Source organism: Colobus angolensis, unplaced genomic scaffold (genome assembly GCF_000951035.1).
Source record: "Colobus angolensis palliatus isolate OR3802 unplaced genomic scaffold, Cang.pa_1.0 Scaffold339, whole genome shotgun sequence".
NCBI classification, from domain to species: domain Eukaryota; kingdom Metazoa; phylum Chordata; class Mammalia; order Primates; family Cercopithecidae; genus Colobus; species Colobus angolensis.
In genome coordinates this window covers 3,002,125-3,019,526 of record NW_012116699.1, presented here as the reverse complement: position 1 = coordinate 3,019,526, position 17,402 = coordinate 3,002,125, and positions in this window count along the sequence as shown.

Genomic DNA, 17,402 nt, shown 5'->3' with positions numbered 1-17,402 from the left:
AAGTTCTCCAAGATTTATTCAATATGGCACTTTACCTGGAAAGGTCTCATTAATCTATAATCCATAACACTCCACTTGTTCAGATGAGAATGGCTTTAGTTCCTTTCTCAAGGGCAGTCACTACACCTTGGGGGAATCTCTGTTGGAACACTCCCAGTACTATAGTAGAACTCAGCTTAAAGCCAGCTAATGTCTGTCCATGCAGCCTTACTGGGAGAAGGAGGTTTGCTGACGATCAGTAGCATTTCCATCCTTTTCTACCTGTGATGAGAGCACCCTCCGACCAAATGAAACGACACTGAGAAATAGAGCAGAGAAAACCAGTCCATGGACATGGCTCGCCCCGTTGGAGACATTCACAGCGCTGCTGTAACAAAAGCAAGAGCTGCTCTTTTATTAAAATTGTGGGTTCATGTGTTTGTCTTCCTCAATGTATTTCTGTCATTTTGAAAGCTGAGACAGTGCTGTATTCTTCTTTGTGTTTACAAGATGTCGTGAAATAAACATGACATTGCAGATTCTCGATAAATACTGGGTAAAGGAGTATATGAATGAACAAATAAATAGACTGATGAGCTCAAATTAATTTCATAAAAGAAGCCCTGGCCCAGTAGATGGAGCCAGAAAGAATTAATCTTTTATCCCTTTCTCATGGGCCTGGTCCAGAGTACCAGGTATAGAAAGAACAGCTCTTGAACAACTATAGTGCAGCGGCTGGAGGGGGAGTCCACAGAGATGGTCCACATTGCACGTATGGGAAACTGTCGTTCAGGGAAGTCGGGTGATCCCCACTCACCATCCATCCCAGGGCTGGAAGACCTTCAAGTGGGCATTGGGCCAGCTCTTTTCAGGCAAGTAGTGCTGCCACCACTTTACAGATGAAGCAAGCATATTAGTTCACCAAATGGTTACTGAGCATTTATAATCGGCCTGCCGATTATAAGTGTTAAGAGTTGGGTAGGAGGGGAGATAGATGAATAAACAGAAGTACAAAACGTATGGAGGAGTGTCCCTGAACATGCAGCTGGAGACTAAATTTTCTTGGACGGAGAGCAAGGCTAGAATTTGGAAAATTCTCAACTTAGACCAATGTGACACCTCCTGGATTTAGGAATGGTCGCCTCTTTTTATTATCTATTCAACCTACCCATTTTGCTATAGACCTATTAACTTCCAGTCCAGTTCAGAGGGTTTTACATACTTTGCCTTTTTAAATCTCCCAGTCACTCATAAAATTAAGTTTAATTATCTCTGTTTACCAGATGAGGAGACTGAGGTTCCAAGTAGACAAGTAACAATAAAGTCTTCCGGCTTGTAAAGGGTAGAGTCAGAGTATACACCCAGATCTGTCTTTGTCTAACTCTGCATCTCCCAGTGAGCCATGGCTCACTTTGAATATGTACTGTGTCCCTGATGTATGGGTGTTCGAAATAGCATGTCCCAGACTTCTGTGAAATGCATGCCTTTCCAACAGTTTATGAGCGTCTACTAAATGCAGACATTAGTGCTGGGCTCTAGAAATTTGCATAAGGAAGACCAAGAAGGGTTCTAATTACTAAAGGGTCAGTAGTCCCTTGTGGGCTGGGGGAAGAGACAGAGCAATTAAAAGGCAGAAGTGCCAAGACAGATACCCCAAAGTCCTGCAGGGAACAAAAGAAAGTAACTCTGTCTTCCTAGGAAAGCCAGAGAGGTCAAGCATCATGTTTAGTTATTGATGGAAAGCTTCTAGAGATTTAATTTAGAATATAGTCAAGTCCATCTGGTGAGCACATAGCCAGGAAGTACAAAACTGGATGCAGAGGGTAAGTTTTAACAAGTCTGAGATGTTGGCAGCCTCTGTATTTTCAAGCTCTCTCTCCCTAACTCTGAGTCGCTAAACTGTATTCAAGAACTGGGTTAACCACCTTCAACCGATTGGCAGTTGATTCGTGATTGGGGTGAACTGATCACTTAGTAGCTTGGTGATTGATAGTGATTTCAAATCCACATGCATATTAGAAAACCCTGGGGAGCCTTAAAAAATACCAATGCTCAGGCCACACTTCAGACCATTTAAATCAGAATTTTGAGAGAGGGATCACGGGTCGGTAGCCTGAAGGAGGACACAAACACTCCTTATAGTAATTTTATTTTGCAGCCAGTTGGAACCTACTGCTATGTGGAAAAACTGCCAGTTTTGGCAGCCCTAACGCTATAGACAGGACTAAAGAAAAAATAAATTCCTAAGATAAATAAGGTAGGCAATGGCTGTTTATCTGCTCCTCTCTCCACAGGGCCTTTGCATAGCCCATTCCTTCTGCTTGGATCCTCAGCGCCCACGTCCACCCACCCTTCCACATTCAACTAAGTTCTCATTCTCCTAGCTCTCATCTCAAGGTCTCTTTCCCTATGGAGACCACCACATCAGGACGCTCTGTTATCTGTCCTCACGATACTTGCTTCCTTACTTCACAGCCCTTTCCTCAGCCAGCAATTGTACAACTGAGGGAGTAAACTTCTGGCTGAAGTCCATCTCGTGCACTAGACTGAAAACCTCCCAAAACTAGGACCAAAATAATTGTAATTTCCTCTGTCTATCACTAGGACCTAAACTGGGGACTGGCACAGAGGGATCTCTCAATAGATATTTTTTTTGAATGAATGAATAGATAAATGAATGAAAAAAAATGAACAAATTAGTAAAGATAAAAATTCACCTATACTCTAGGCCACAAAACAAAATCGAATCAGATCTAGTGTTTTTTTCTAGCTTTCAGGCTTTTGTGTTTGCTGTTTTGCTTGGTATTTCAACCTTAAATGATCTTTCCTGTAGTTCTACATTTCAAAATCCCTCTCATTCTTCAAAACCTCATTCCAAAACCTCATCCTGCATCATGCCTTTTCAAAACATCCTGCAGGAAGTGAATTTACTCTTTTATACACAACTTGGAATCTTAATTGGAATATGATACTCTTTGTTGCCTTGGGAACATATTATCATTTTTAAGAGATTATGAGCAACTTGAAGGTGGTACCCACCTAATTAATTCATTTCTGCCCTTTCCTCCATAGTACCTAGTAAAGTTCCTGCCATATAATAGATATCCTGTAATTATTATTTTTGTGCCTATATTAATAGTATATATCACGAGTAAGTGGGCAATGGACTTCTGGATTCATTTCTCAAATGCAAGCAAAGGGACAGTTGCACAGATTTTTAAACTCATACGTATTCTAAGGATCTAGCTTAGGAAAAAATTACTAATCCTTTTCTCTTTCCCTTTGTAGATCACACTCTAATATTTTTCCTCTGGAAGACAGAATGAAGATATGACAGTGGTTCTACGTGAGTTTGGATAATTATATTTTTCGTATTGCTTGGCAGTTAAGATTGACAACTACTGATTATTTAAGGTACTGTGTAATCTTTAAAAATAATTCAAAACACAAAAGTAATAATTGGATATAATTGCAAAACCAATTGATATGGTCCCAGCACATGCTTGAGTTTATGGGCCTCAGTTTTCCATCCGTAAAATAAAGGGGGTGGAATAAATCAGTGTTTTTCAGTGTTTATTGACCCAAGATACACACTGTAGCTCATTCAGAACGCATTTATTCATATGGTAAATATTTAATGAGCACCTACTATAGTAAATCAAAAACGTCTTCTTCTAGTAGAGAAACAGACACCTGTCAACAATTGTATAAATGCACGTACTACTTCTATGCCTGGTTTATAAAGGTATTTTGACAGAGTATAGCATGACGATTTTAGCTGGTCAGGGAGGTCAGGAATAACTACCACAATGGGAAAACCACTTTCTAGGATATGGGCAAGTATTAATTAGGGTTCTTCAAAGAAGTAGAACCAATATGATGTGTGAGAGAGATTTTTACTTTAAGGAATTGGCTCATACAACTGCGTGAGATGTCAAGTCCAAAATCCGCAAGATAGGCTGGCAGGCTGGAGACCTGGGAAAGAGCTGATGTCGTAGTTTGAGTCCAAAGGCAGTCTGGAGGCAGAATTCCCTCTTCTTTAGAGGAATCAGGTCTCTTATTTGCAAAAGCCTTCAACTGATTGGATAAGACGCAATCACATTAGGGTAATCTGCTTTATTCAAAGGTCAATTGATTTAAATGTTAATCTCATCCAAAAATACTTTTGCAGCAACATCAAGATTGATATTTAACCAATTATCTAGGTACCATGGCCTAGCCAAGTTGACGTATAGAATGAATCAGCACAGGGTAAATACAAAGGACAAAAGGAAGCCAAGGGTGTGTGGGGAATGACTAGAGGAAGGATGGTGGGAGAGGAGACCTAGGGCAGGCAGGGGAATGGCCACACAGGGCCATGTAATTGATGTGTCTCTTTTCTACAAGTAGTAAGCTTTTCAAGGATTTGAACCAGAGAATAGACATAATCAGACATGCTTTTCAAAACTAGCACTGTGGCAAAGGACTAAGATGGTGAAACGGCTGATGGGGAGGTATGGATGGATAGGAACATGCTACATATGTAAAGTGTGAAGCACCAGATGATGGATTTGACAGGTTGGAAGACCAACCAACAGTCCCAGTTCCAGCACTGAAAGTCCCATGTCCTGGCAAACCCCTCAGTCCCAGCAAATAGCGATGGTTGGTCACCCTAAAAAGAAATGCCAGTAATACTATTTAAGTTTCTGGGTACCTAAGGGTCATCCTGAATACTCTTCAATTTGCTAAGTTAGGTGTTGTCTATAGAAAACTGTGTGTGATGAACTGACAGCAGATGGATAAAACTTGCTGGAAAACATGTCCTGCAAGTCCCCTTTTAGCCTTATGTTCTGGATTCTCTAAACCCAGAGCAATGTGTGCAAAGGCAGCATCTCCCAGAAAGCCAAGATCAAGAATTTCAAAGAACAAAGCTCTTCCATTGAGGTAAAATTTTCAAATCCTCCTGATTTCATTTGATTCTCCAATGGCTACCTCAACCCAGTAACTTGCTAGTATCACAAGCATTTAATTCATTAATTTTACACATGGTTAGAGTTAGGGTTAGGGTTGGGTTAGGGTTAGGGTTAGGGTTAGGGTTAGAGTTAGGTTAGGTTTGTTACAGCAAACATGGAAACACGTTGGGAAAGTGTCAAGGGTGATAGATCTTTGCCTTTACTAGATAAAGAAAAACTCAGTGAAAGTTTTTCTTTACCTTGTTTCATCCCATTTGTGTTCCCTTTCCTGTATTTTGTTTGAGAGAGAGAGAATATTTTACCAACCATCACCATCTCATTCGTTTATCATTTATTTGTTAATTTCAAGAGAGTTGGCTTTTTTCATTATGAAGTGAATTGTGCTTACAAAAGAATGAAAAAACAGAGATGGAAAAGAAACATGAACTCACTACTTGAGCCCAAGAGCAGCTTAATTCCATTCTTTTTAATACATATTTTAATACCTCTGTATAAATCATTAGATTGCACAATCCTGTACACAAACAAAATTGCAAAAATTGTTTATCTAACCTCATATCTGGATTTTGTCTTTCAACATGAAAATGCTAATATTCCCTGTGTTGGGTCACATTCTTTATTTAAACGGAGTGCTTGATGATTGTGTGACAGCTCAGCAAATGTGTGCTTCCCAAGTTACCTAACCATTGGCCATTGATGAACACTCACATTTTCGTTTTATTATACCAACGAGACATTAACATATTTGTGCATAAAGCTGTTTTGTATTTTTGGTGATTTTTCTTAGGCTACATTCCCCAAAGTGGAATTTCTGGGTTAAAGCACTTTGGTAGTTTAATGCTGTTGACACATATTGTGAAATTGTCTTCCAGAAGGGCTGTAGCTATTTTTATGCATGCCAGAATGTGCGGAAATGTGTGTGGAATATGTGAAAACGTAGACTGGAGGGCATCTCGGTTAGATGGGCTTATGTGAGGGGCTCCTTCCTGGCCTTGGCTCAAACAGAACATCAGAATTTGCCTTTTCTCGTCAAGTGAGTTTTCAGCGGGAAAAGCATGATTTGAGAACAATTCCTAAAGGAAGTATCTTCTATAGGTAGCTGGGATCCGTGGGCAAGTTTTACGGCATCTCTTAATTTTTTGATTACTTACGTAACCTTTGTTTTTTACTATTATTACTTTTATGTTAGTACATTTGTTTTTTGTTTGTTTGTTTTTTCTGGGAAAATGTACACTTTCTTCAGATTCCCAGGAATTTCAGTGGTTAAACCTTTGTTGTTTCTTCTGACTATGATTCTCTTTTCTTCAGATAAAAGAGTGCCCAGAATTTTCTTTGGGAAATAGTCATTCCCCACACATAGCCCATTGGTTTGAAGGGAGTTCACCACTCCTCTAGGGGAGGACACTGATTGGCCAAAGGTGATTTCCATTTATCTATACCCAGCGATTGGATGAGACTGGCCACGTGACCCAATTAAGGACAATGAGATTCATGCCCACAGAGTGTTTTTCCAACTGTTGAGAGTGAGAAACCTTGTTTTCATAGATGAAAGCTCGGGACCTTGTGTGCTTATCTGCCCATCCTATGGGATTTAGAACAGAAACCTATACACCCTAAGGAAAGACTAACAGATGGGTGGAAGTCCCTGGCCTCTGATGACATCATCTTTGGTCCCAGGACCACCTATGCCTGAATCTACAGTCCCTAGATCTATGCCTGGACTCCTCAGTTCACTAAGGACTTTATGATTTATGTTTCTCTTACAGCATTTTGGGTTGGGATTTCTGTCACTCATCGTTAAAAGAGCCCTAAATAAGATACATAAAGGAAATAAGGTTGCTAAGACACATTGAGCCAAGTGCAGTGGCTTATGCCTATAATCCCAGCACTTTGGAAGGCCAAGGCAGGCAGATCACTTGAGGTCAAGAGTTCGAGACCAGCCTGGCCAACATGGTGAAACCCCATCTCTACTAAAAATTCAAAAAAAAAAAAAATATTAGCTGCATGTGGTGGCGCACCCGTGTAATCCCAGCTACTCGGGAGGCTGAGGCAGGCGAATGAATTGCTTGAACCCAGGAGATGGAGATTGCAGTGAGCCAGGATTCTGCCACTGCGCTCTAGCCTGGGTGATGAAGTGAGACTTTGTCAAAAAAAAAAAAAAAAAGTCATATTGAATTGAATTTCAATTTTTTTGTTTTATATCTGGGATTTGCAGGCCAGATAGGGACATTGACTTAACCAAAGGTAACTTAGAAAAGGAACTAAGATGCAAAGTCTCCCTTTTATAAGTATAAGGCTCTTATCAAATGCCTGATTTCCCTTCCGTTTCACAGAAAGATCGATAGTTGTACAAGTCTTTTCTAGTTATTTCTGTGTTATGTCCAGTGCACTGTTGAAGACTCTGGACATCTAGAAAATATACTATACACATTGCAATAATTGGAAATACCATATTTGAGGGTTTTTTTCAGTGTCCCTTTTACAATCAGAAAGTTTTCTTTAAAACAAAACAAAAAATAGAATCCCAGGTACAATTGCTAACACCTGTAATCCCAGCATTTTGGAAGGCTGCAGTGGGCAGATCATTTGAGCCCAGGAGTTCAAGACCAGCTTGGGCAACATGGTGAAATCCCATATCTACTAAAAATACAAAACAAACAAACAAACAAACAAAAAACCAGCCAGACGTGGTGGTGCGTACCTGTAGTCCCAGCTACTTCGGAGGCTGAGGCAGGAGGATTGATTGATCCAGGGAGGTGGAGGTTGAGTGAGCTGTGATCCCACCACTGTCTGGGTGACAGAGTGAGACCCTGATTTAAGAAAAGGAAAAGAAAAGAAAATTATTTCTTTCAATTGCTCAGAGCCCAATTCAGAGTGGTTACTTTTGGGTCCTATATTTTGAGTTGAAGAAACATTTGTAAAGGAAAAGCCCATTGTTTCTTATGTCTTTGGCAAGAGCCATGCATTTTCAGGGAGTTGGCTCAGTTATAAATGGAGTCAGTGTCTGGAGAACTCCAGGTCCATCTGCAGGACACCCTTCAACTTGGTTCTTTTGGAGTAGCTTCTAGCACAGGATTCAAGTCTCAGTAGCCTCCCGGTTTTTGGTGTCATGACTGAGTGCTGACAATGGGTACTTGAACTTTCAGTGTAATCTGGAAAACCTCATTAGTTATGTAACTCAGAATAACTCATTGGTAGATGTTCCAAGGACAGGAAACCTGACTGCACTTATCAACAAGGCACAGCTTACATTGTTGCAAACTGATAGAATGTTAGAGTTGGAAGGGCTGAGATAACTCATTAATACAGACTTCTCATTTTCCAGAGGTGGAAACTCAGGTTTCAGAATAGCAAAATGAGTTCCTTAAAGGCACACAGTAAGTCAGGGATGGAGCTAGGGTGAGTTTGTCTTTTTGTCTAACAGTCTTTTTAGGGAATTGGAAAGACTACCACTTCTTCCTCCTTAGTGATACTGGTAAAAAGACCACTTTTGAGCTCTGAAGATGCAGAAGCACAGTTAACCATCACAACCTCTTGGTTTATTGGTTTGAGGATATGATCACTGCTGATCACAACCCTTTGAAGTAAGATTTAGCTATTAAAAATTGGAACCAATTTCTAACCCGGTATTCTTAAGTCTGTGTGAGCACCATTTGGTAGCCCCAGCAACCCAACAAGATTCTCATTACCCAACCCCTAGGGGAGACTTTTGCCAGCCTACATAACGAGTCTGCTGTGATTCATCAGACTGGTATATAGCTAGTGCTTGAAGTTAGTGCTCACCCACACTAAAGAGGCCCTTTTGGGATAGTTTCTGCTGTTGTTCCAGACTAAAATTCTCCAGTCTCTCTTGCTGCTGCCTTAAATGCCTGGGTTGCAAATTCTGGTCATACATCTCAAATGCTGTACCTGTGGTTCTTCCTTTATTTGCCTAGTTATGTTTGAGATTGGTTAAAAACACATACATACAGTGAGCGGAGTTGCAGGTGATGATTTGAACAGGCAAATTCTATTTATTTAACACTAAAGGAACTTTGCCTAGCAATGCCCTTCTGGAGAACTGATTCTCAAATTCCTGGGGCTCCAGTAGCCCTGAATTCCAGGGAAACTAAGACTGGTACCTGAGCCTCTTCTTTCCTCTCAACCCCCTCACTCACTTCTGACCATTGCTGTGAGCATGGTTTTCACAATTTTAAGCAGCTCTTTCCAGATACTCTTTGCAGGAGTGTTGATAAGAAACCTAAACAAGGATGTCAGGGAGAAACACAGCTTAGAATGACTTTTGAAAGTCTCTGCTGGGTGCCAATGGCTCATCCATTTCCAGGTTTGTTTTGACTGGCTGTTTCAAAGGGTAGGATCAGTAGCCTCTCTGTTTTCATTTCTTTATCTACAGTGAAAGTTCTAGGTAGGCTTTTGTTTAGGTTTAAAAAATGGCTATTTTAGACCTAGAAAGACCATTAAACTCCACTACTTCAAACTAAAACACAATCCCCAAATGGTAAGTCTCATCAATCTACCTCCATAGTAGCTGGAAAAAACTGGGTCCTGAGGGTCGGGTAGTGGGAGTTGGCAGCAACAGATGAAGACCAATTCACTCCTGTGGGGGCCACAGTAGAGAAAAGGCTCTGTGGGCTGGGATCACATCTCACTGAGGAAGGGTCAGAGATGGCAGGGGTGTCAATCAAGGGAGGGAGGCTTCCTGGTCTGGTCACCACCCACGTCAAGCTTGAAGATATGGTTTCAGGCCTCCAACCCCCTCAGCAAAAATTGGTCTTTTCCCAGACCCCAACATTGGGGTTGGGCTCATTTCTGTCACATCTCTTCAGATACAGCCTTACTGAGTATTTCTACGAGACTTACATTGGCAGAGAAAACCTCTCCTCTGCAATTGTGGGAGATAAAAAGGATCCAGAGGTTAGGCCCAGTTGTGAAGTCAGAATCAAATAAGTCAAAGACCCAACTAATACACAGATTATCACACCCAAAAGAAGCTAAAATCAAATGTGAGTCTCCAAGATCAAGAACTAGGGTGTCCAACGTGGGCAGAATGGACACACCAATTCCATGCCTGTGAAGAGCAGCCTTCAGCACATTCTTGTGGGCTGTGGATATTGTTTCTGTCCTTGTCACAGTGTACCAGGAGCAGGGGGGACAGTGAGTTCCCAGCTGGTGGGACCATCTGGGAAAGTCAAGAGCTAGAATCTGGATAACTCCTTGGGAGATGTGATCCAGCAGAACTAGAGAAAAAAACATCAATAGCAACTGACTCGAAGGGAAGCATTTGAGAGGGCAGGAAGAGATGGTGTGTGCATTAACATGGTGTTGGTGAGTGGTGGCTATAGGAGAGTAAATTTGTTCTCCAAAATTTGCCATTTGCTCAATTCCAAGCCCCATTCATGGCCACGTGGCTACTGTGCAATTCCATCCCACTCTAGAGGAAACCGAGGCTTCCACCCCTCTCTGCTAGGTGCCCAGCACCTCTCCTGAGCCAGCAAGCCCAGCTCTTCAGGGCTTGATTGCCCTGTGATTAAGGAGGTTTGTTGGGGCCTGACACACTGAGAAAGGGGTGGGGAGGAGGCAATAAATATTTAATGAGAATTTTGCTTCTGGGCCTTCCTCTTACAGGGAGAAATGGAAATCAAAAGTCTTCATTGGAACCCCTGTTGTCGGAGGACAAAGAAATGTTCTCTCACTGCTGTGAAAATGAGCCGCTGGCTCCTCAGCAAGAGGCAGCTTGGAGAGGGGGAGTCTTTAATGAATCACGGAGCAAAAAGCCCTTTCCTGGAAGGAATTATCCCCAGTGCTTTCTCTAATAACACTCCCAGGCCTCAGCCTGATGGATGTGGAGTTATGGCCTTGGAGTGGAGCCTCTTGGGTTATGAGGTGGAGATTTATGCCACATTCCCCACCAGTGCTCCCCACCCTGTTCTGAGAGCAGAGCCATCAAAGTGGGTCCTGCAGCTCGCTGGGCCACACAGAGGGGCTGGTCGGGGCTTCAAATAACGTGATGAAGGACTAGAGGACAAAACTTTCTGAAACAAAGCCTCAGACATAGTGAGGAGCTGGATTTGTGGCTTTGGACAAGTCAATGCGATTCTCTGCACCTTTACATTTCCAAACCTGTGAGTACGGAGATAGTAACAATGGTACCAACCACACAAGATTGTTTTTGAGAATTTAATGTGACAATATTGTTAAAAACACTTGGAATGATATACATGTAACAATTACCCTACACGTGTTAGTTTCTTTTTTCTTTTTTTTTTTTTTGAGACAGAGTCTCGCTCTGTCGCCCAGGCTGGAGTGCAGTGGCGCGATCTCGGCTCACTACAAGCTCCGCCTCCTGGGTTTACGCCATTCTCCTGCCTCAGCCTCCCGAGTAGCTGGGACTACAGGCGCCCGCCATCTCGCCCGGCTAGTTTTTTGTATTTTTAGTAGAGACGGGGTTTCACCATGTAGACCAGGATGGTCTCGATCTCCTGACCTCGTGATCCACCCGTCTCGGCCTCCCAAAGTGCTGGGATTACAGGCTTGAGCCACCGCGCCCGGCCAGTTTCTTTTTTTTTTTTTATTACTGTTATTGTGCTGGTGGTAGTGGTGGTTATTCTGGAGGAAGTAGGGACTTAGAACCAAAGTGTCAGGCAACAGCTGTCATGTGAAGGGATAGGAATGTGGTTGATGCAGGGAAAATTCCATGTCTTCTTAGCAATAAGAACCGACCTAGGTTGATTGCTTACCATGCTCAAACAATGTGTTATTCATTGTCTCACTTACTCTCAATGTACTCATCAATATCATCGTCATCAGTATCACTACCATCATTGTCATAACCATCATCATCATCATTATCAGAGATAGAAATAAAATCCTGGACTGATGGACTTCAAAGCCTGTATTTACTCTTTCTCCCCCAGTTGTCTCTCTTGCTCTCCTCAAGTCTTTCATTTATTGCAATGTCGGAATGCCAGGGAGTATGATTTTAGTCTCTTAGGCTGTTCTAGCCCCCTACTATGCCCATGCTAAATCCTCTCAGCTGCCCCTACTGATGATGTTGACCTGAAGCCTCAATTCTGCTCTCCCCCTGAGATAATCCTGACCAGACATTTTGTCTGTCACAGCCACAAGAGTAGGTGTCTTATTGCCATAGGCCCCAGCCTTCCAAGGCTTTGGGAAAACTCTGAGCATCAAATCCACTCTCGTTCTTCCCCTTCCTCCTCAGAGCTGACACCATTTCTCGCCTTCTGCCTCAGTTTTCCTCTTTAGCATTTCTATTTCTATTTAGACCTCTAATAAATCTTATTCTCTTACTGACAGCCTAGGTATCTGGACCTGAATATCAAAGCCAAATTTCTCTCTGGGGTCTGATTCCCAATTGTCTGAAATTATGGCACTATTACCTGCCTTGCCACTTGCTACAGGCCCTGCACTGGAGCCCCCTGCATGGCAGAATGACCTGGTAAAGCCTGAGAAAACCATGCATCACAGGCCACTATGAATGAGGTTGCTTTGAACAGTAATGGTGATTACTCTCCTTTCTACGCCTTCAGACATTAAACCCAATCCAACTCTAAATAAAGCAATGGAGGAGTTCACTTACTTCCTCTCCACTTTATTCAGATTCAGATGAAGACAAGGTCATATGTATTAGCAGAGAATGAACTCCTGTTTGGAACCTTATTTTCCTCCATCAGGTCCTTTTCTGACTTCCTTTTTCCCATTTCAAGGGGTCTCCTTGTGTTCTGTGTTCATGTTTTCTCACCCATCCTGTTTGTCCAAGATTTCCCTACCCTTGGCTGCCTTGTCTTCCTCATCTCAAGGAGAATAACCAATTGCTGTAGACTGAAGCATCCTGCTTGGCCCCTACTCAATTCCTTCATGCTATGTCTTTGCTACTTCCCATGACCTCATTTCTCAAATTCTGGGATGTCTTTTGCTCTTCTTTCATGTTCAAATGTTGATTCGATATGGGAAGGTAAATGTGGTCAGTGTCCTCAAGGTTCTAGTCTCTTTTTCCTCCCTACAGACAGCTCTGAGTAGTGTGTGTTGGATTGAACTCTTTGAAGAAGGGATACTGATGGATGCATCATTGTGTCTCTAGCACCAAGGACAGTGTTCATCACATAGAGGAGTCCTGGTTCCCCACTCTTTCCTGGGCCCATCAACCTCTTGGGGAATAGTGGGACTGACCTGATGACTCATTCTTAAGAGGACCTGAGAAGATTAAAAAGTTGTGTCCCCTTTGTTGCTATCTGACTATTCACAGGTGATATTCAACATTAGGAGCTCTAATGGGTTCTGCCCTGTTGATGGCCCTTCCCCTGTATAAACAACACACTGCAGGAGTAAAATTTGCTGTAAATAAATGAATCAACAAACGAATGAATAACAAGTGAACACATGCATATGGCAAATATTAAAAGAGCCCTTTCAACTTCAAAGGTACCCCTGAAGGTCATCTTCAGGGATGAGTAACAGAGTGAGGGGTTCACTAGTGAACAGATGGGAGATTTGGGGGAAACAGATACAAGGCCAGAAAGGTCACAGTTAAAGGTTCAAAGCCTCTTGGCTGCTGGTGGTATTCAGGGTGCCTGCAATTATACCCCCTTGCCAGGGATGCTGCAAGGCAACAGGGTGCATATCTGAACCTCCCTCCATTTTTCCCCCAACACTTGATTCCAATATTCTGAAGGGAGAGCTGGGCCTAGTCCAGGTGAGCCAGGACTCTGTATTATACTCACCTTTCTTTCCACTACAACAGCTGGCTGATTGCTCTGTGTTGAAGGGGTTTATGATGACCCTATTAATTGATGCACAAAACAATCCTTCAAAAGGTAAACTGATCCCACTGCTCACTGAGGCAGCAGGAAACCTTAGTCTTTGCAGCCTGCCTTCTGTTGCTTGTTCCATACCTGAGATAATAATGCTTCCCCAGTAAACACCAGCAAGGAAACAGTTAAGCATTGTGTGGTGTATTTCACTCCAGGAGGGCAGTTCAGTGTGTGATTGAACATTCCATCATCATTTGCCATCTTCAAATTGCCCATAAGAAACCCCAACATCTAGATGTGGTGTTAGAACAAAGAAGGTTGGTTACTTTGCATTGTAGGCAGTAGGCAGAAAGATTTGAGCAAAGGCATTAGGATGAATGCAATGATCAGAAAGTTGATAGAAAGAGATATTTTTTCATAGATTGCTTTTGTCGGAGATTTTTCTTTTTAATGTAGAAAGGCCATATTTTGTGAAGGGGTTCGGGGGGGTTTGGGGGAGAGCGAAAAGTCAAGCAATGTTGTTTTGAATCCCAATTTCCTTTGACGAATACAGTATTCCACCCTAGAACCTTCCTGTACATAGGTGAGAATATGTAATACATACATATGCCAAGAAATGATCTTTCCTCTTCTGAGGAAGCTGCATTCAAATCCTTTGTTTAGGGGAGAAGTTTTTTTTGTTTGTTTTCTTATGGACATGCATGACCCATTGCTATGGATTTTATAGCCATTAGCTTATTTAATCTTAGCAAATAATTTCCAAAGTAAATATTATAATGCTCATTTTATGAATGAGAAAACTGAGGCTCAGAATCTAAGATTGCTTACATTGGGTGATAGGGTCAGTTCATTTTGGAGCTGGGCTTCTAGACAAGGCTGATTTAACTTAAGGGCTTGATGAGGCAGACTAGGAGAGTGGCCAAGGGTCCAGGATGCCTGCCCAGGCTGAATCTTGCTACTACGGCGTACCAGCTCATTGATGTTAGGGTATTTATACAACCTCTCCGTGGTTTTAGTTCTCTCATCTGTAAAACCAAGTGACTACTTAATGAGGTAATGCATGCAGTGCACTGAATGAATGGCCTGGCATAGGGTAAATGCTTCCTATGGTAACTAACTGGTAGGTACCATTGTTCCCATCACACTATCAAGATGTCTGGTTTGTTGGAAGAACCCTGTTCTCTATGGATCTTTATTAGAGAGTAATACAAGAGATGTCCAGGCAGGAGGCTATGTCAGTTTTCCCTGAGAGACAGGATAGGGCTAAGGTGGTAACAAAGGAGAGAAATAAATGGCGTCCAAGGAAACTCAAATGGGAAATGGATACAGTTCATGGCCTTCTGCATTGGGCAATATATGAGAAAGGGAAAAGTCAAGAATGACTCCAAGATAGCTGGTTGAATCAAGCCATCGGCTGATTCACCATTAACCAATATGGCAAAAACAGCTGGAGGAGGAAGTAATAACGACATGTCTATAGGGACCTCTTATTTAGAAGGGCATATATCCAAGATCCATTATTTTGTGGAAATATTAATCAATAATTCTATCCCTAACTGGATTTATATTGTATTATAAATAGAGATCAATTAGAATCTGGCATCCAGCAACAGCATAGATTGCTCTCATCATTAGACACTAAGGAGAAAACACTTGTGGCTCAAGGAGTTTACTTCTTCACCCTGTCTTTTTCCTAGGGTTTTATAGACTCATGTTTCTTATTTAATATGAACCAAAATTCACCATAAAGTTCTTAGGTGCCAGCTTGCAAAAGCCCCCATGTAATTAAATTAGATTTGCTTTTACCTTGCAAATTAAAGTCAGAGCAAGGTCAGGGTGTAAATCGAGCCTGATCAGAGCAGCCTGCTAATGAAAGCAACAGCTAACTGTGTCGCTGCCTCCTTCGTGTAGTGGTGAACGTGAACCAAAGTCCTTTCTTACAATTTGAAAGTTAAAAATGAGGCCGAAGTCTGAGCAGGCCAAGGGAATAGATGACCAAGCAAGGGGCCTTTTTTTCTTTTTTTTTTCAAATCATGAGTTTTCCAAGCGAGGGTTTTAATAAGAGCCCCTGTTTTTGGCCCTTGTTCCATAAAGGCATTTGATTCGCATCCCTAGGGCAAATGTACTGGACTTTGAAATTGTTTTCTTTGAGCAGCAAAAATATTACATGAGTCAGCACACTGAGGACCACTGGGCTTCAGAGCAGTATGGTTCTGCTGAAGGATATTAGGCTATCAGACAAGGGAGCACCAATCATGTGCCAAGAAAGACAACAGGTGCTGGGATCAGAGATTCATTTATTTGGCACCTATGTATCCAGCCTCTACAAATGCCAACATTGTTACTGGTGCTGGGGACATGGTTACCTGCTCTTATGGAGCTTACATTCCTTGGGGAAAAACACTAGTAACAAAAATACACCCTTGCCTTCCTTGAGCTCAAATCATTGAGAGATGTTTGTGATTTCTGGCAAAAGCAATGAGAGACAACAACCATTTCGACTGAGAACACAGACTTTGGAATTACAAAGCCATGGTGTGAGTTTTTGATCTGCCATTTATTTGTTACGTGGTTTTGGGCTGTTTACCTCGATTATCTGAGTCTCAGAGCTTTCATCTATGAAATGGGTATCCTAATGCTCATCACAAAAGATTATGAGATGCCCATGAGACAACATAGAATAAAGAGAGAAAAAAGACTACAACTCAGAGAGGGACAGAGAAACAGAGTCACAATTACAGAGTCAGAACACAGAGACTGAGGTACAGACAAGAGACAAAGAAGGAAATGTACCCAGATAAAGAGACACAGGAAGCTGCAAGGAGGAACAGGCAGCTACAGGGAGAGAAATACACACGGAGAGACACCGGGTGACCCCACAGTCACTGCAGAAACCAGTGCTGACAAGAAGTCTTTTGGGTCGAAAGGAGACTGAGGTTCAAAATGGATAAGTAACTAGCTGGAGGCCACAGGGCTAATCATAATGACATCTCTAATATATGAAATAGATAATAATGATATGCAATAGTAATAATACTGCATATATTAGAGATGCAATATATTGCATATATTGCAATAGTATCTACTATTGCAATATTGCATACATGCGTGGCATACTACTATTGCATACGTTAGAGATGTCATTATTAATATCATGGCCTCCAGCTAGTTACCTATCCTTTTTGAACCTCTGTCTCCTTATCTGTGAAATCGGGAGAATAATACCTCTGCCAATATTGCAGGAAAGATTAAATTTGATACTTTCTGCAAAGTGCCTGGCACAGGACTAAAATTTAATAAGTGGTAAATATGTATTGTATGTATTAAAGAAAACACAAAATTCATGAGCTAAATTATCCCAAGTCGGTGTTATTTTCCCCTTCTAAGGACTGCAGAGAGTTTAGGAGGGGATTGTGTTTTTGTTTTTATTTTTTTGACTGATAACTGGAGAGACAGAAGAGGGGATTTTAAAAAATCTCTACACTGGAAAGTTCTTTTGAAAATCACCTCCTAGGGTGTTGTTAAAGACACATTTTGATGAGGACATAAACAATTCACAGGCCAAAAAATTGCATTTCCCTTGCGGTAAGTGTTATCCAAAAATCTAATAGGAAAAGAATTGCTACAGACATTCAAAACACGTCCACTCAGAGTAGCGAGTTGTAATAATAAAAAGAAAAAAAAAATCATCTGAGGTAGAAAA